A 20,810-nucleotide genomic window follows, 5' to 3' on the forward strand; every position below is an offset into this window, starting at 1 on the left:
CGCACCGCACCATGAACACCACCCGCGGTGTTATTTCTGATGACTACATGTTGGAGCTCACTGAAGATGAACTTCTGGAAGGATTTAAGGAACAAAATGTTTTGGCTGTAAAACGAATCAAGATGAGGCGCGATGGTAAGGAGATTCAGACAAAACACATCATAATTCTTACTTTTGGTTCAAGTGTTCTACCCGAGACCATTGAGGCCGGATACGTCAAACTACGTGTCAGGCCATACGTGCCAAACCCGCTCCGATGCTTCAAGTGCCAAAGATTCGGCCACAGCTCGCAGAACTGCCGAGGCCGACTGACATGTGCTAAATGTAGTGCCTTGGAACACACATCTGAATCGTGTGAAAATTCTGTCCGCTGTGTGAACTGTGATGGGGAGCATGCCGCATACTCGCGGTCCTGCCCCCGTCCTGGAGGAAAGAAAAGGAAATTGTAACTATAAAAGTGAAAGAGAATATTTAATTTAAAGAGGCACGAAGGCGGGTGACCTACCTGTCTAAAAGCAGCTTTGCCGATGTGGCGCGTCAGGGGGCAGCGTCACAACGGTCTCCTGCTGCTGTCTGGCTCACACGTAGTGAGCCGGCGGTGACGCCATCCGCCCCCTCGGCGGCTGCGGCTACCACTGCTCCGCCATCTCACAAGAAGGGGCCATCGACCTCTGGGCTCGTGGCCTCAAAGGTCTCGTCCATCGAGACGAGGCCCTCACGTCAAACACTGCGCTCGCAAGAGCACGTGTCCAGCGCCTCGCAAAAGCCGATGGACACAACAACCGGTCAGACAGCGCCGCCAGCGCCTAAGGAGCTCTGCGAATCTCGCGATCGCTCCAAAAAAGAAACACCCCGCATCACAGGGCCTGACAAGGGCTCTGTAAGCTAATTTACAGTCCCTTCACACACAGAACAAACCTCTTTCTCAATATGGACACGCAAATATTGCAATGGAACGTTAGGGGACTTCTCCATAACCTCGATGACGTTAAAGAGCTCCTATATAAATATAGTCCGAGGGTGCTGTGTGTCGAGGAGACGCATCTGAAATCAGGAAACACAAACCTTTTAAGGCAATACGCCGTTTTTCGCAAAGACCGTGACGGCGCTACGCCTCGTCGGGCGGTGTCGCTATAATTGTCGATAAAGGTGTTGCCTGTCAACAATTAAACCTCCGAACTTCCCTTGAAGCAGTTGCTGCCCGAGCAGTACTGTTTGGGTAAACTAGTCGCGGTTAGTTCGATTTACATCCCCCCTTGCTATCAACTTTCCAAGACACAGTTTCAAAATTACATAGATGAACTTCCGCCGCCATATATAGTTGTCGGAGATTTAAATGCACATAACACTTTGTGGGGAGACTCTCGTTGCGATGCGAGAGGGCGTCTAATTGAAAACTTTGTTTTCTTCAGGTGCATCTATACTTAGCCAGAAAGAGCCAACGTATTTCAGCGTTACACATAACACATACTCATCCATTGACTTAAGTATAGTATCGAGTACACTAATACCGTACCTGGAGTGGTCTGTTCTCAAGAACCCCTTAGGGAGCGACCACTTCCCTATTATGTTAAACTCAACAAAACAAGATGGATGCTTGCCAAGTTTTCCTCGATGGAACGTGGACTCGGCCAACTGGCAACTGTTCCGAGAGCTTACATGTTTATGTGGCGATGACATTGCTGATTTTAATGTATACGATGCTGTGGCATATGTAACATGTTTTATTATTGACGCTGCTGCGAGATCTATTACGCAATCTAACGGATTGACCAAGAAGCGCCGCATCCCATGGTGGAACGATGAATGTATGAAAGCACGCAAAAACAAAACAAAGCTTGGGGATTGCTTCGCAATTCTCCAACCACCGAAAACCTCATTAATTTCAAGCAGGTTAAGTCACAAGGCAGAAGAACCTGTCAACGTGCAAAAAGAGAGAGTTGGGAGAGGTACCTCTCTGGCATAAATTCTTACACAGATGAGGCTAAAGTATGGCATAGGGTGAATAAATTGAAAGGCCGGGAGTCGAACCCTCTGCCCTTAGTAAGTACCCAAGGAGATAGCCTGGAAGATCAGGCAGATTGTAACTACTAGGCCCCGCCTCGCGACTGGGGCCTTCAGGACAAGCCCCGTACAAAGCCTTTATGTGGAAGCAAACGTGTGGTCGCTCCACCTTCAGAGGACTTATGCCAGCTTTACATATTTCCTTAAAATAAATTCAAACCGTACACATCCTACCTATTTTACCATAAACGATTGTCTGGGCAGATTGTCTGGGCAAACACTTTGAATATGTATCCAGTGCATCTCATTACACAGAAACATTCATGAGGTTCAAAGAACGTGCAGAGCGACAGCCCGTTAATCGGAAATATGCTCGAAATGAAGATTACAACCGCCCGTTTAGTTTAGCTGAATTTAAAACTGCTCTCGCTTGTTGCAACACCTCAGCACCAGGTGCTGACCGTATCATGTATGAAATGATCAAGCACCTACACCCTGAAAAACAAAAGACCCTCCTCTCTCTTTTTAATGTCATGTGGGCTGCTGGGTACATTCCATTTTCTTGGAAAGAAGCTATAATAATTCCTATACTTAAACAAGACAAGGACCCGTCCTTGCCTAGTAGTTACAGACCCATTGCCTTGACAAGCTGTCTGTGTAAGCTCTTCGAAAAGATGATTAACCGGCGCCTTGTCTATCTCCTAGAAAGCAACGGAATACTAGATCCGTACCAGTGTGGCTTCCGAGAAGTTAGGTCGACCACAGACCACCTTGCCCGTACCTTTCGTGTAAGGGTGGGCCGGGCATTGTCGAGGTCTTTCACCCAAGAAACTGGTGTCCCGCAAGGTGGTGTGCTTAGCTGCACACTGTTTATTGTTAAAATGAACTCTCTACGCACGGCTATTCCATGAACGATGTTCTACTCTGTATTTGTAGATGATGTCCAGATTGGTTTAAAATCGTGCAACTTTGCTGTCGGCGAACGACATGTCCAGCATGGCTTAAATAAAGTGGCTAAATGGGCTGATGAAAACGGTTTTAGGTTGAGCCCACAAAAAAGCACATGCGTCCTTTTCACTAATAAGAGAGGAATAGTACCAGACCCTTCTATTGAGCTCTCTGGTACCACATTACCTGTAAGCAAAGAGCACAAGTTTCTTGGCATCATACTAGACTCGAAACTTAACCCGCCGGGGTGGCTCAGTCAGCTAAGGCGTTGTGCTGCTGAGCACGAGGTCGCGGGATCGAATCCCGGCCCCGGCGGCCGCATTTCGATGGAGGCGAAATGCAAAAACGCCCGTGTGCTTGCGTTGTAGTGCACGTTAAAGAACCCCAGGTGGTCGAAATTAATCCGGAGCCCTCCACTACGGCATGCCTCATAATCAGAACTGGTTTTGGCACGTAAAACCCCAGAAAGAAGAAGAAGAAGAAGACTCGAAACTTACATTTGTTTTGCACATCAAGTACTTGAAGGTTAAGTGCATGAAAACAATGAACTTATTGAAGCTGCTGTCACGTACAACATGGGGCAGTGACAGGAAATGCATTTTAAACTTGTATAGGTGCCTTGTCGGCTCACGACTTGACTACGGCGCGATAGTGTATCAGTCTGCTGCACCCAGCGCTTTAAAAATGTTGGATCCTGTTCACCATTTAGGAATCCGCCTCGCGACTGGGGCCTTCAGGACAAGCCCCGTACAAAGCCTTTATGTGGAAGCAAACGTGTGGTCGCTCCACCTTCAGAGGACTTATGCCAGCTTTACATATTTCCTTAAAATAAATTCAAACCGTACACATCCTACCTATTTTACCATAAACGATACCACATGTGCCACACTATTTAATAATCGACCAACAGCAAAGCAGCCCTTTTCGCTACGCGTGAGAAAGCTCAGTGAAGAAATGGGTGCTTCACTACTTGAACATTGCCTAATGCCTCCAACGAAGCTGCTACCACCGTGGCAGTGGCTGCTGGTTGAATGTGACACATCGTTTATTGAAGTCACAAAACATGCGCGAGATGCACACATTCAAATGCACTTCTTGGAACTAAAGTCGAAGTACTCTTGCCCTGAATTTTACACAGATGCATCAAAGTCACATGCTGGCGTTTCCTATGCGGCAGTCGGTCCGTCCTTCTCGGAATCCGATGTACTTTATCCCCAAGCAAGTATCTTTACGGCCGAAGCCTATGCAGTACTATCGGCAGTGAAACACATTGATAGATTGAAACTCCAAAAGGCTGTAATATTTACCGACTCTTTAAGCGCTGTTAAAGCGTTAATGATGCCGCAAAGACATAAACACCCTGTAATTATCAACCTCTACTCACTGATCTGCTCTGCTTATGCATCTAAACAACAAATCATAATATGCTGGGTGCCTGGGCATAGAGACATTGAGGGTAATGTTCTTGCCGACCAAATGGCCACATCAATAACATCGCACGCTATTAATCCTACAGCTGCTGTCCCTGTAACAGATTTGAAACCTTTCTTGCGTAAGAAACTGCGAAGCCACTGGCAACGCTTGTGGGATGCGGAAACAAATAATAAGCTTCACTTGATAAAGCCACAGTTAGGTTTCTGGCCCTCTGCATCGAAAACACGGCGAACTGATGTCCTATTCTGTCGTCTCAGAATAGGACATACATATGGTACTCACAACTTTCTATTGAGTGGTAATGATCCTCCAACCTGTGGTAGATGTGGCGAGAGGCTCACCGTCCTCCACGTCCTCTTGGAGTGTCAGGAAGCCGAAAGAGAAAGAAGCATTTTCCGCTAGCATATCGCTATTGTATCCCTCTCCATCCTGTATCCCTCTTCATCCTGTTATGTTTCTCGGTAAAGAACCGCATTTTAACACCAATGCAGTCCTCGCATTCTTAAAAGATGTTGTGCTACATGTTATTAGCCCAATAAGTTCATAGCGCATCCTCTCTCGAGAGGATGTTGCTGTGATAGTTTTATAGCACATGCCTCCAGGCCCTTGTGTTTCAAGAGCTCTATTTAGGCACTTGTGCTTCTGGCTAATTTTCGCATCTTTAATGTTTTGTAAGTCGTATCATTCCTTCGCAATGCATTGTTCATGTCCATAGTACACATAATTAGTCATTGCCATAATCTTATTGCGTATAGATTTTACGCACTTTACAGCGACTGTTTTTAGGCCCATTTACAGCTATGTCACATCTAATGTTCATATAGTCCACTATTCATGTACCACTAACAAGCCATTACCATCGTCTTGGCGCTCTGGCCCTTGCGCCACATCTGGCCCTTGCGCCAATAAACCACAGTAATCATCATCAAAGATCCCTTGCAGTGCCTGCCATCAGTCCGTGTCCTATACTAAAGGTGACCTTGTGTGGTTGTGGACCCCGGTCCGCAAACGTGGTCTGTCGGAAGTTCTTGGCCCGCTACTCCGGTCCATTCGTCATTGTCGACCGCATCAGTGACGTTACGTATGTAATTTCCAGCGTCACCATCAATGGTCGCCGCTCTAGAAAGACAAAGCTGACACATGTCGCGTGCCTTAAACTATTCTAGAGTCAATCTTCTGAATGACTCGCATCGTCTGTGAATGGGAAAGTGAAACGTGCGAGCGGAGTTTGGATGAAGAGAAGAACGAAGCTGGGCTTGCACGGGTGTGGCGCCGTGGACTGTTTTCGCTGAGCGATACCTTGGCATTCATCATCTTGTAAATAAACGCGATACATCATCACAGTATTATTACTGTGACTGGAGCAACTCACCAGAGAAATACGAAGCTTGATGTAATACCCCTGTCAAGCGGGCAAGTTAAGTGCACTTACGGAGAGTGTCACTCAGTTTAAGTGCACTATGCCCAATCTAAACGTCGCAAGTGGTGTGTCACTCGCTGCAGAGTGTACTCCGGTCGAAGTGTGTTCAACTGCTTCACACACTCGAATTCCTTCACTAACCTCGGCGCGCGTTTGCCACGCCGAGTATGTGCGCATATTTCGAAACCCCCGCAGCAGACGAAACCGAAGCCACCAAAGCGAGCCGAGTAAAATCTACCGCTTGCCTATCACGTGAGGGCCTATTCCCCATCATCCCATTCCTCTAAATTTTTTATGACTAGGCTTCAAGATTGTCTCGTGACGCTCCCTCCTAGTTTTTTTCGTTCCTCCATGCACTGTAAAAACAGTTGCACCCTTTTGGGCGTATTTTTGCCACAGAACAATAATCATCTCTGACTTGCGTGGCTTTCCTCTCTTTAACGCTGTGCGCCCAGCACTTCTAGGTCACGAACGACAAGAGCGTTATCAGCGTGACACATTGTTCTCGACAGGAAAGTAGCAAGTGCATAGTTTTCAAGATAGGAAACGCAAGCAAGACAAATGACGATAATTGTTGTGTTGCAAAAAATGCACCCCAAAGGGTGCAACTGTTTTTAGAGTGTAGCCTAAAGTGTCACTCAAGGTCCCGAAGTGCACTCCCCGTAAGTGCACTTAACTTGCCCGCTTGACAGGGGTATTAGCTTTGTAGGCAGTATCAGTCTTAAAGGGCCCATAAACCACCTCAGATATTTTTTGAACATTTCAAGTAAACACACGCATTGTGTTCAGAATACCGTCACGATCAACGATGCCAAACGCTGCAGCGCTACGCGCCGCGGGAGCGCCACAAAATAAAAAAAACAATGCCGTCCTTTCTGGTATCCCCAGCGGTCGTCACGATGTCAGCAGGGGGGATCTGGTGATGTCAACTGCGGAAACGATGTCCATTGGTTGAACAAGAACCTATGACTTCCGGTTAGTCTGCTAGCAGGTACGCGTGCTTTCTGTTCCTTCTCGTCGTGTTGCTCGTTTGTGCGCCCTTGCGAATCGGTAATTACAGCCCGCAACGCAAGTGCCAAATCGCTCGCGTTCCAACACAGTCGTACTTAACGGTCTGATTAGCTGTGCGAACAGTGCGACAGTGTTCACCTTTCCAGACGTGCGCGCATCACATGGTCTATAGCGGTACGCTTCGCATAACACGGGCTGGCACCGCAGGAACAGCGGGTAGCCGAGAAGCGCTGAGTCCACATTACCAGCACGGTAACTCGTCGCACGCCGTTTGCCATTCGCGTGCGGGCCGTGGTTCGACAGCGGTTTTTGCTCACGAACGGTAGGATTTCTTTGCCGTACGTACAGAGGATGACACCGGGACTCATTTGTACGGAAGCCTCACCGCCGCTGATCGCTCGACGGCGCCGATATCATCGCTAGGCCTTTTCTGGTTCCCTTCAAAGCTAAAACGGACGGCACGTTGAAATGAAATACCGACGCTCACAAGCCGCAATATTTTCTTATCGTTGTTATCGCTCTTCGCAATAATTGTACACAAAGAAGAAAAATACGCTGATATTAGCGGCGCCGTCGGCTGCGATGCGAGCACAGCCGAGCCCGTCGTCTCCCGGCGGTAGCCGTGCACTGCAGATGAGCTGCAGCCGATCTTTTCGTTGCCGGTGGCGGAGGCGCGCAGCTTTGCTGTCGTCGATTGGCCCATTGATCGTGCAGCGAGCGGAGCACCGGCCGAACTGCCGTCTACTTTGGACACCTCTTGCGCGGCAGATGTTCTACGGCACTGGCAGCTGGTTCGCCGTCGGTATATGTGCCGCTAGCGTGGACGTGCCTTAACCGGAAGTAGGCAGTGTTTTGAGAAGCACTCGGCAAGGAGCGGAGACCAGCCGATGAGAGTACCGAAGGAAAGAACGAAACGAGCGTGGGCCGGTTTTTCGATCATCAAACGGGTGTAACTCCGCTATTACGGCACCATTTCGAAAAATTCTCACAGCCACGTGTTCGTTGTAGACTCGTGCGCAACTGCAACACCACAACTAAATTTCGGTCTCTGGGTGGTGTAGGGGCCCTGTAAGTGTGAAATTATAATGTTGACATCAAATTCTAAAATTGCTGTTCGGCATAAAATGCAGTTCCTGCCATTATGAAGTAATAAAGGAAATGTTTATCAGTGAAACAACAGACAAAATTGTACATGCTGAATTGCAGGCATTCTTTTTCCACAATATTTGCAGACAGACGCAGGGCACCTCTGCATTGTCAGAGCAGTAGGCCACTTCATCCTGGATCATAGCTTGCAATATTCATTGCGCAATGCTTCACGAGTCACGTAGTTTCAAAAGGAAACTGCAATTTAAGCAAGAAAGCAGCTATAGCATCTTTTAGAGAGTATGGCTTGCAATTCTCTGACCGTGCAAGAAACAAATAAGCCTGCATGGCAGCCAAGCCAGCTGCAGTGAGCGGCATTCTCGCCGTAATGTCACTCGCAAGACAGCAGCGCTGCATGTTTGGCATGAACGGAATGTTTAGTACGAACCCGTCGCTTTCCTGTGTTGTCTCTTAGCGGAAAGTGGTTACCACCGCTGGTGAACTGAACTATTAACAACCTGCTGTGGTTATGACCACTCTGCCTGCTTCAGATTGGCCTCTGATTAGAGGATGTACCAGTACATTTTTTTTTCACTTTTTCCTAACAGTCAGAACAACTCTACGAAATTTATTTGATTTATTTTACTTTCAGGACCGTTCAGGTGTTACAGAAAGGAGTGGGTAAAATTGAGAAGCGAAATCAAAATATGTCGTAAATTGACAACAGTTGGTTAAAGGTTATAAAACAGCTAAGCAGTAGTGGCACAATAAAATAAAATAAAAACTAGTCTATGCTAACGTGCGCCTAGTTTAAGTACAGGTTATTATATAGCGTGGTCTTGAATGTGGTGCCATCTTGAATGGAGACGATGCAGGCAGGTAGGTAGTTCTATTCTTTAGTAGTTTTGGGAAGAAAAGATTCAGAGTAAATGTTAGTTCTACAGAAAGTAACACCAATTTTTCTGCTGTGGGCAACGCATCGTGACAATGAGCAATAAAAAATTTAATGATTACGATACTTACTATTCTTAAATGTGAGCCCAGCTTTATATGTGTTTTCATTTCACGATATGTTGACTAGCGCAGACAATCGGTTTCTTGCGGCACGTTGCAAATGGAGCGAAGTGGGGCAGCGACTGCCTCGCAGAGATTGTGAAAAGCAGCACATGGGCGCGATTCACAGCAGCCGCTGCAGGCGATGTGCGCTAGTCTGGCTCCATCTCGTCGTCATCGTTGCCACACTGCACGTCTTGCGCAGCACTGCACTTCTCATGCTTTTGCCATACCTTCCTTCTCCACTTTCCGTCTCATGCTTCCGCTGCACCCTATTCTACCGCTTTTCTCTTCGCGTTCTTTTTGCTCTCACCGCTTTTAAATGCGAAGCATTTCTTGCCGGTGGCTCTATCTGTTGTCCCGCATCCCACAGCGTATGCGCGTCCCCTCCCCCTCTCTCTCCTCTCATACGCTCCCCCCCTTTCTCTCCTCTGGGAATCCTGTATGGAGCGGCGCCCACATCCCACACCCCCACAGCGCATGCGCGTACTCTCCCCCTTTCTCCTCTCCTACGCTCTCCCCCTTTCCTCTAGGAATACTCTACGGAGCGGCGCCTGCGTGCCACACCCCCACAGCGCATGCGCGTCCCCTCACCCTCTCTCTCCTTTCCTGCACTCCCCCCCTTTATCTCCTCTAGGAATCTGGAGCGGCGCGCTCGACAGGTGGTGCGACAGCTGTATACTTCACAGGGGGCGCCACGGTAATTCCGCGGTATGAAAATGATGGAGCGCACGTGCCTCATGCTCTCTCCTGTGCAGTGCCGTGATGAGCGCCCGGGCCACTGCCGCGAAACCATCTACCGCTCAAGCTAACCATCTCCCCGCTGCTTTGCATCCACACATGGTTACCTTTAGCGAGAGATGGAGTAATTTTTTTCATTGCCCACTGAGCTCGTTTGCTCGCTTGCGCCGACACTCGCCACAGTAACAGGTGCCTAAGAGCTCAAGGTTGGACTGTTTAAGGTTCTCATTATACAGTTTGTGAAATGTACATTTCACAAACGACGCTGCACAAGCACGACGCTGCACACCTAGGTCAGGAAGAGTGAATAATGTAGCGAAAGCTACACTGGCCGCATTCTCGTCGTTTCGCTGTGGCTGAGCCGTTGCCTAGGAACCGCCGTAGCTGGTAGCGTTTCTTTCTCTATGGTCTGACCGCCCCGCGGCGTCTTACCAGCATCTGACCATGCCGCACACGGCGTCTGACACGCGTCTTTCGCCTGGCGAACTGCTTCACTGGAGAGGGTCCGGAATGCCAAGCGTGCGAAGCTAGCGTCAGAGTGAGGAAGAGCTAGCCGTTCGGCTGAGAAAACGCTTGGACGTGTCGGCTTATAATTTATACCTGGCTTATATTGATGAGTGTATACCTAAGTATAATAATTACAGCTAAATCAAAGGCTAACCAAATGAAACCAAGACTTAACCAGGCTAAACCAAGCTTTCGCTTTGCATATCCAGGGTTAGCTGAGCTAAGCCACATTTCGCTTTTTTTCTTTAGCAGTGTAATACTAGCTGTCTGGGAATAAATGGAAGTTCTAAAACGTGCTGAATGGTTTTGAACTACAACTAAGATGTAGGACGCGCAATCGTCTGCACACTCGCAAAAAGCGCATATTTTTGACGATTTCCCGTGAAGAAATCGAAATTAGTGCTGTTTAGATGGTATTGGCAAACTGTCAACCCCCCCCTGGCAGAGATCCTCGGTGCGCTACTGAGCTCAAATGCTCCATCGGTTATCCATCCTACGCATTACATGGCCTGGACAGCTCCACTTTTCCCGCCTAATGTCAACGAGAATATTGGTTATCCCAGTTTGTTCTCTGATCCACACCGCTCCATTGAGTGTATATCTTATCAAAGAAAATAGTAAAACAGATGAAGTTCTCATTTTTAACAGTGGAGCATTTTCAGCCGGGTGTAATGTGTGCTGAATCCAAACATGTGGGCCGATCCTGGCAGCAGTGCAGAAAGAGTCCAAGCACAATGGCACATGCACCTGTGAACTAGCGAAGCTGAGCCTGGATAAGCCTAGCTAAGAATGGTGGGGACTACTTAAACTTAGGCAGTCATCGATAGGCAATGGATAGCCAATCAATAGCTAGTCGATAATCGATCAATAATCAATAAATTCCCAAAAATGCTGGGGATGATTTGGTAGTGCTTAGCCTAGCCCAAATACGTGGCCAATACCTTACAATAGCCAATCGATAGCTAATCAACAGCTAATCAATAATTGATCAATAATCAATAAATTCGGATAACTTAGCAGTGCTTAGCCTAGCCCAAACACGTGGCCAATATCTTGCGATTCACAATCGATAGCCAATCAATAGCTAATCGATAATCAATCAATAATAAATAAATTCCAGGAAGTGCTGGGGATGACTTGGTAGTGCTTAGCCTTGCCCAAAAGCCAGGACCAGCTAGATGCCCATCAGCTCCGCTGTCTCTTTAGCTTTGTGCCGCCAGTGCAAGCTATGCTAATTTTTTTCTTTTCCGCAAAAACGTACATTGTTTCTGCGTAAGGAAAAAATAAATTATGCAAAGAACCACTCCTCAAACCATTTTCATGTTACTGCTTTTGCGATTGCACTAATACCAGTGTCGATACTATTGCATTATTTTAGCGCTAAGGCTAGTTACTTTTGTGCTTCAATGCATAAAACAGCATTTTCCTCAAAAAGTTAACTGGAACGCCCATGCATTGTCGGACATTTTGAAAATGAATATCTTGAAACAGGTTCAGTCCTAAGAATTCGTTCCAAGTAGATACACCTTGCAAACTCAGAGGCTATAATTCGTAGATTGAAAGATGTGCCATAAAATAAACAATTCAAAAGCTAATTAGCGTAATTATGTTAAATATTCAATTAGGCGTTTTGACCATCCATTAGGCCATCTATGTCAGAATTAGCTTGGAACTACATAAAACAATTAGCCTCCTTAGAGCGTCATCGCAATAATGCAAAAACAAGAAATCCTGAGATATGGTCAATTCTATACTTCGGAACACTGTATAAACATCGGTCATTAATAGATAACCTACCATTCACTTTGAACAAATACAAAAATGTCGATAATTTTAGTAAGAAAGAACTCAGCTCATACTTTGGTCGCTTGTAATGTATCTGTTGTGATTATTATTCTGCCTTTGTGTATGGTTCTGAGTATATAATGTACATCCTATTTCGTTTTCTTAGCAAAGTTAATCTTGTAAAATTCAGTCTCATGCTATGTTGTATCACTGATGTTGTGTTGTTTTGTATAGCTAGTATTGCTATTGTAGTGTTGTTTAAAATGCATTCTGTTAAAACTTTTTCCAATTCTGTTAACTCGCTGTGATGGAAATATTCTTAGTCTTTCCATTGTCTTCCTTTGTCTTTCCATTCATTCCTGCTTGCACTCAAGTGAGTCTGCTGTATTTATAGATAAATTTCTAAAGTGTAACTTTATACGACACATAATACGGTGAATCCTAGTTCGAGACAAAGTGCTGCTCCTAATTTGCTCATCAGGCTTATGACGGTATTTCCGGCTGTTGGGGCTGTCGCACTTGACTGCAATGGCTACTTGCGCTAATATTCTTGCTGCTTGCAATGCTTGCAATAGCTGCTTGCACTCCTAGTCTTCTCACTATGAATTACAGTTATAAATGTTTTTGTCAAGAATATGTGCAATTTTCACAAACTTGGGCATTGAGCAGCTATAAAATATATTGTACCGATCAAAATGGTTTTCCTGCTATGCTTTGATTTGATCTGAAATCACTGTCAAGACTTATAGGATCAAGAAGAAGCTGATCTTTAGCACTAGTATTTATGTTCTTTCATTTATTGGGCATTTTATAATTACATTCTTGTTTTGAAATGAAAATCATTACTCAGGTAAGCTGTTTTGTTTTCTTGGTGCAGGATTGAGGCATTCCAGCTATCCAGCAAAGCAGATGATGCAGTTGCATCAAGGATTCCACCACTGCCGCTGTAACTCCTGTGAACTGTGATCTGAAGTGCACACCAGGATCCATGAAGGGCAGCATTTGTTTGAATTCCATTTGTGCCCGTGGAACTTCTCGCAAACGTTCAAGCTGAAGCAAAACCTGCACACCTACACTGGCATAAGGCCATTTGAGTGCCCTTCATGTCATCAGAGCTTCTCAGAAAAAAAATCTGAAACACACCTGTGCATCCACACAGGTGAGATGTCCTTTCATTGCTAGTTGTGCCCTCAGAGCTTCTATCAAATGGGTACTCTGAACCAACACCTGCGCATCCACTTAGGGAAGATGTCATTTCCATGCCCTGCATGGCCTCAGAGCTTGACAGTGTATAGAAGACATGCATCATTGGCAGTTGTGGACTATAGCGATGCAGCTCACTGGTGCTGGTGTGCGCTATCTCGAGTCGATGGAGATGTCAGTATGGCCTTGATGACCCGGCGCAGTCCTCCACCTCCTAGAGCAACGCTCTACGTACGTACACTTATGTATGGCATGGAACAGGAAATATTTAACAGAAACGGTGCCAGAAAGACAGCCACCTTCTCCGGCTCCCAACTCCTCTAGTGCTCCACCCGAGTCCATGGACGTAGGCTTTCTTCACTACGGGGAGCAGTGGTGGGAAGGTCAAGATTAGCTAATTTAATTTAATTTTAGTTTAATCTTACCTAGGCATACTTGCACTCTTAGGGAACCAAGCAGAGGGACGGCCCCCCGGATGAACTTCAGCTTGTCTATTGGCATCAGCCAGGGTAGCGAACGCTGGTTGAGTTTAAATGTCTTCCGAAATGATGGAGACCGGTGGAACCAGAGTGTAAATCCATATGCAGTGATGATCTATTCACCTTTAAGGTTACTGTGATAAGGTTCAGTGCTGAATTTGCTTCAAGTGAATGCACAAGTTACTTGGTTTGATTGTTACCTGGTCCGAGACTGTTCACTTGACCTGACTGGTTTCTTGCCTTGTCAGTGTTTGAAAGACAGCAGCTCGCTAGGTACCTCGCCTTTCTACACTTGTACGTACACCTTGTGTTTTATATGCTTGCAATTGGGTAGCTTGTGGTGATCCCCCTGCTGCGCTCAGTTTGCTCGCTTACATCGACAATCGCCACAGGAACAGGTGCCTAAGAGCTGCACTCTAAGATGCACTGTTTAAGGTTCTCGATTATAGAGTTTGTGAAATGTACATAAACGAGAAGCACGACACTGCACACCAAGGTCAGGAAGATTGAATGTTTTCTTTAGCAATGTAATACTAGCTGTCCGGGAATAATTTGAATTTATAAAATGGTGTTGAATGGTTTTGAACTTTTTTCAACAGCAGTGGAAAGCAAGTTAGTATGCAGATATCAAACAGGTCATGCGTACTCATGTTTGGAATGCACAAGGGTTTTCTACAATAACAATTTTATCGACACAAGGGCAAGGTAAAGTTGCAATGGCGAAAACCAAGAGTACTGTTGGCATAGTTAGTATTGTGACTGATGTGCGTTTGCCAGGAAAAGTCGTTAGAAATGTCCACACCTCGATACTTACACATACTCACGAAAGTTAAGGGGGCTGCTAATAAAGAATTAAGTTAACGTTCCACGGGCCATGAAAGCTACATTTCTAACTCTCATGGCCATGTATTTATTAGCATTTCGTTTCATTAACCAAGGATCACACCTAGAGGAAATGTTTTTAAAGTAAGACTGAAGGATACTTGTTTAGATAGGGCTTGCAAGTTTTTTCTTTAAATGGCGCAATTGTCTTCGAAAAGTCTCATGCATGAAGTAATATTTATTTATTTATCAATATAAATAGGGAAGAAAAGAGGACCCAGCATGGTACCTTGAACACCACTCGCGACTGAACTTTATATCAAAAAAGCCTTCAATGAAGGGAAAGACTTGCAACTCAAAGACCTTGAATGCCAAATACAAATATAAATTCACAGTAGGCAAGCTCCAGGCACCATAAAAAATTTTAAAGGATGGTGCTTGGCGCAGAAGGAATACACAATGTCGTCAACCATGCTCCCAGACAACACTCTTTCTATACTCCTGGAACTCTGTAACAAAATGTAGACCTCTGGACAGTTTTGTGAGTGCTGGAATACAGTAATAATTGTTTTCATTCTGAAATAAGGCATAAACAAAACCTGCCATCTAGCCACCAACCAGTAGCACTGCAAGCTTTGTCTGCAAACTCCACGATGGACATTTAGCTCCTTTCATATGAAAGATGAGCATAGCTCGTAAAGGGTTTATTTGCAGAAGATACGGAGAATGACTTCAGCTCTTCCAGAGATGCTTCGCCTGAGAATAGAGTCCTGGAGATGGCTCTGGCTCGTTCATTGCACTGCGGTTCTAGGAAAGAACGTTTTACGGCGTGCGGCATCCAGCAAACATTTGTTGTTGCACCGGATATGCTCAACTTCAAAATGACATCCGCCGCAGGAAGCGTCGGTTATGGAGCATGTGGTGTTAATGCTAAAAGAAATGGTGGACTTGCTGTAACTTCATCCTCAAGTGGAAAGGATTTCATACTGGCCTCAACTGACTCTGTTCAGTCCTGGGTTTTCTCTCTCGGCTCTGATGACAGTAAAGACGGCAGTGTGGACGACATAAATTGTGCACATGTATGATCAAAACTTGACACTACTATTCGCTCTGCCCCGCTTCAGTTACCTTTTACTGGGTCTCCTCAAAGGAACCTCCTACTAGTTGATGGAGCTGGTGTGGTGGAGTAGTTGCTTCAATTCTTTGTCAAAGATCTCATTGATTTGATTGTTTGTGAAACTAACCACTTTGCGGTGCAGTTTCTCTGGGTACATTCTTACAAGCTAGTCTAAGCTTGGGAGCTGGTCGGCAGCAAGGAAATGCTGCTTTTCCTTGCACTTGTCATTTTAGAAGGCGTTCTGCAGATTTTGAGGCATTCGACAACTGGCACCTGCAGGATAAAGTATATGTTACACTTGACTAAACAATACAAATGAATGCTGCATACGAATCAAACAAGAAACATTGAACTATTACATCAGAAGGCAACAAAAAGTATTCACTGCGTGAGGCATAGGATTCAGCCATGTCCCACTAGTTCTCGCACACATAAAAAAATATTTTTGTGGACTATAAGCACTCGCACTCGTCAATGGGGCGCAGAACACACTCGCTTGACAGTTGCGTGCAAATTTGGCCTGGAAAACAAAACAACACTTCAAAGATATTTACCGACATTCCATTCTCTTTAACTGTTTTCAGCTTCCTAAAGGCAAACTTCTCTCACCAAAATTCGAACACTCCATAAATACCAAATATTGAAAAACAGAGATAACATCCATAGTACTGTAGTAACTCCTAAATTGAACCAGGGTTATTGAACTTTCTGCTTAGTTTGAAAGTGCTGGAAAGCCTCAGCAAGAATGGACGCAGGAATCGATGGCGGGCCATCGTGCTGTGCAAAGTCGAATACCGAGGTGTGTTTCGTAAGTAGGTCCATCAACACTCGACGCTCGTGGTCACTGAGTGATTTATCAATTATGGAAAGTATCTTCGAGCTCCCGGGGCTCGAGACACTGGTTGCTCCTCCATCGGGTCGCTCTGTAAGTACTGCTACGGATATAATCGAGTCTTCCTGAAACGTGGCAATCTTTAGGCCTTGAGGTAGTAGCACTGCCGCTTCAGTCGAACAGTTTAGCGCCCACAGCCCCGCGCAGCCATTGGTCACTGAGACCACGCAGTGCAGAACTAACACGTTTTTCTTCAGGCAGTTTCGATGTACAGGTTCCACTGCCGCATCGAACAAGATAGGAGTTGGCGATGAACAGGCGACGGCAATACGCATCGCGGATAAGGCGGGCACAACTGTATCATCAGACACGCAAAACACACTCTCTGGGCAAGCTGCACCTTCAAAGAGCACAGGTGAAGCACCAGTGTCGACACTGAGTTCTCTCGTTCGGCAGTCAACATTGGCACCACACAATTGCAAAAAATCAATCCCCAAAATCACGTCATGCGAGGAGCGAGGAAGAACAGTAAACTCGGCATTAAAAACTCTCCCACCCAAAGACACGTCCACATGACACACACCAACTGGGTATAATGATTCACCACTGACTCCACGAAAACTTGTGCACTGGTCCGAACGAAACATAACCTTGCGTCCCAGAAGGCCTTTAAACCGCACACTCATGACCGAGACAGTTGCTCCCGTGTCGACTAAAGCCATTGTAGACACCCCATCAATCAGTACAGTGAACCTTATTTTTAAGCATGAAAATAGTTGGAGGCAGTTGAGTCAGCAGCGCACATTGTCCAGCGACCGCACCTCCATCGGCCGTGCTGGCTAGTTTCCCGGCGGGGGCGACACGAAATGGCGCCGAGGTGACGGTGACGTGAATCGCGGCCGTGGGCATGGTGATCGGGAGGCTCGGAAGGCTGGTGGTGGCGTCAAAGTACGGTCGGAGGCAGGGGAGTGATAGCGGTTGCGGGTTCTTGCTTCTCCAACGTAGGTCTCCTGGGCGGTGCGTCGGTCCTCTCGGAAGTGGCTTCCTGAAGTGGAGTCTCCTGGCCACTGAGTATGCAGTGTACGGCCGCTAGGCCGCATAGCTCGGCGCTGACGGTCCGTAGTTCGATGCTCGGCGTCGGCTACAGTACCTAGCTATGTGGCCAGGCACGCCGCAGAAGTAACACACTGGCAAAGGGCGAACTTCGGGACGCGGATTCAAGTATTCTGCCGAAGACATCGGTTGAGGGTAACGAGGCTCTTCCTCTTGAAAGTCGTAGGTAGCGGCAAGTCTTCGTGGACGAAAGTTGCGTGGGCGTGCATCAAAACGTTGAGGGGGCGAATCATTGCATGGTGGTTCGGTCGTGTCGTAATTCGGTTCGTCCCTGGAGCCGTTAAGATCCGCAACGTTCACCGAGTGGTTCCAGGTAGCTGAAGGGGGTTCCCAAAGAGTGTCTCGGAAAACGGGGAAGCTGCAATGGTGGCGCCGCATAACGTGCCTGTTATTCGTGTCGCTGGAGCTCCTCGCGGACTATCTGGCGGATGGCGGACGAAAGCTCTGGGTGCGGAGGACTCGTCTCAATACTCCCTACGGTCGTTACGTTGGCCAGCCGTCCAAACTTTGGTGTAATTCGGCGAGTCTTCAGCGCCTCGAACGCACGGCAGTGCCGTATCAGTTCTGATACGGTGCTTAAGTTCTCTTTACCAATGAGGAAGTTGTACACGTCTTCTGCTATTCCTTTTAAGAGGTGCCCCACTTTATCTTCCTCTGTCATTTGAGGGTTGACGGTTCGGCACAGCTTCAAAATCTCTTCAATATACGTAGTGCAAGTCTCGCCAGGCACTTGAGCTCTCTGGGCTAATGTGAATTCCGCACGTTTCTTCTTTGTGTCCGAGTCGCCGAAACATTTCTTGATCTCCACAACGAAGCGCTGTCCACGTAGTTAGCATGTCCGCGTGGTTGTCGTACCATGCCAACGCCGTGCCGGCCAAGAAGAAAACAACGTTCCTAAGCTGATTGGCAGCATTCCAAATATTGTATTGGCTTACCCTTTTGTAATGGGTTAGCCACTCATCCACATCTTCCTTTGCCTTCGCCGAGAACGTGCGTGGCTCTCGGTAGTGCTGGATAGTGACTGGGCTCGCTGGGGCACTGCTGGTGAGGGTGTGTTGCTCGGTGGCCATGATTGAGCGTGACGGCGAAAGTCCGGCGAGGCGACGGCTTCGGTGTAGTTCTTGTGCTGATGGCTCCGCCGTAGGTTGTGGGGGTTACCCAGCACAGCTCCACCAAATGTTACAGTATGTTCCTATGGAACGAAAACTCCCTTAGTTCGGACATGAAAGCATGCCGCTTCGGTTATTTCGACCCCCCCCCCCCCAATATTACAGCAAGACTGGCAAAATGTTATCAGCTTTAGTTTAAAACTGCATCGTGGAAGTGTTCCTTTCGATATCTGAGGAACCATGTTGTGTTGCATGCTGTATTATAGAATATAAATTGCCATTGTAGGGTCATGGAAAAGGGAACGTTGATGTGTATATGTTTGTGATGCCGGCAGCTGTGTTATTGCCTCAGAGGCTTATGCTGATGCAGCAGAGTATTTTTTTTTTAACACGAAAGTGTTTTATGCCGGGGTCCACCAAGACTTCACTGACATATTTCCGTCACGGAAATACGTCATAGAACATAATACAAAGAAAGAAACCAGAAGAAAAAGTTCCACAAACATGCAAAATTTGGAAATCGAACCCACGACCTCTCGGTCCGCGACGATAGATCGCCGAGCGTTTAACCCATTGCGCCACAAACGCATTCGCAGAGAGCTACACAGACGCGCCTTATATATCTAAAGCCCAGACCACACGTACGCTTGCAAACGCGCGCAAGCTCGCGTCCGCGCGCCCACGCATGCGCAGATGGTGCGGCACGGCTCGTACGCGTCGAAATGCGGCGCGATCTCGGTGATCAGCTCCTCTCAGTTATCGCGCGCCTGGGCTGCCTCGCGTCGGCGCGCCTGGCTACGCAGCGACGGCGCGGTACATTCAACTCTCAGTTAAGCAGAATTATATCATGCAAGAAAGTGCTTCTTCTTCACTTTTTGTGCTGATATAACAGCTCCAAAAAGATAACAATTACGTTTATAGATATCGAAGCATTTTGAAGCACTGCCAACAACGGAATACGAAATGGCGTCTGCCAAGGTGTAAACAAGTGAGGCCAGTGAGCGCGCGTATTTGTGGATGCAAACCGCCATTCCTCGCTAGGCGCGGCAACCGCAAGGCGCGTAGACGCGAGCTTACGCGCGTCCGCAAGCGTACGTGTGGTCTGGGCTTAACACTCCTCCGTGTACCCGCGCTCTTGCTCGGGGCGGTGCCACCGCCTACGACCAGAAAAGAGAAGTACTGCATTATGACACTAACGCGCACCGACAGTGAACGCTTCGGTGGTCTCAGCACTACGACGCCTCGATGCCAGCATTCGAAGGGACGCTGGCATCAAGAAGCACTACCAACGCCACCTAGGTGGCGTTCACCGTACTCAGCACAGCGGAGCGTGGCCTCCGCAATTAGCTCTGAAAATGTTTTGAAGTTGATCGCGGAGGCTGCAATTACGACGCGCTGTACGCGCTGATTTGACTCGGTGACGATTCAGTTAGGTGCTTTGTCTTGCTGGTATTCCACTGTGAACACCTAACAGTCCTTGCTGCCACCATTTTGATAATGGTCTGTAATTTTGATGTCTGTCGGCACTATAAACAATACCTAGATGAAGGCAGCTTGCTGTCTAAAGTTCAGCATGGTTTTATGGTAGGCTTGTTTACTGTCACTCAGCTCTTTAGCTCACATCACTCGGGGATCATTCTCAGGAGCCATTCTGTTCTTAATATATGTCAATCACATAGCAAAAGTAGTTGATTCCGATTTGAAATAAAATCTTTTCGTGAATGATTGTGTATTGTACACAGTAGTTAAATCACAGGCCGATAAAACTAGGTTTGCCACTGGTATGAAGAGTGGGAAATGAACTTAAACTTTAATAAGTGCTCTGATATGAACATAAGCAAAAAGAACACAGCTTTACACTTTCCATATTTCATTGGCAATACTACCTAATGATGACTCTACCTATTAGTACTGCGGAGTAACTCTAATGGTACACGTGAGGTGGAATGAGCATATTGAAAACATTTGCGAAAGCATTGTCAGAACTTTGTGGACCATTGTCAAAAATTGTCTGGAGCTCCTATACAGGTAAAGCAGCTTTCACTATGCTGTCACACCTCGCCTTGAATATGTGTCACCTTTATGGGACCTGTATGCCATCAAAATGTTGATAAATTAGATTGAGTAGAGCAAATAGCAGTTAGAT

General features: G+C 46.8%; 1 protein-coding gene and 1 long non-coding RNA gene across 3 annotated transcripts in view; one reads left to right on the forward strand and one right to left on the reverse strand.

Moving 5' to 3' along the window:
• LOC125940359 (zinc finger protein 782-like) overlaps positions 1 to 20,810 on the reverse strand; it is a 161,315-nt gene that overhangs the window by 50,693 nt on the left and 89,812 nt on the right. The window lies entirely within an intron of this gene.
• Positions 1 to 20,810, forward strand: part of LOC125940360 (uncharacterized) — a 66,783-nt gene that overhangs the window by 17,855 nt on the left and 28,118 nt on the right. The window contains exon 2 of the long non-coding RNA XR_007463582.1: positions 12,867 to 13,148. This is a non-coding gene — a long non-coding RNA (uncharacterized LOC125940360). The remainder of the gene's footprint in view (positions 1 to 12,866; positions 13,149 to 20,810) is intronic.

This window comes from Dermacentor silvarum, chromosome 9, assembly GCF_013339745.2.
Source record: "Dermacentor silvarum isolate Dsil-2018 chromosome 9, BIME_Dsil_1.4, whole genome shotgun sequence".
NCBI classification, from domain to species: Eukaryota; Metazoa; Arthropoda; class Arachnida; order Ixodida; family Ixodidae; genus Dermacentor; species Dermacentor silvarum.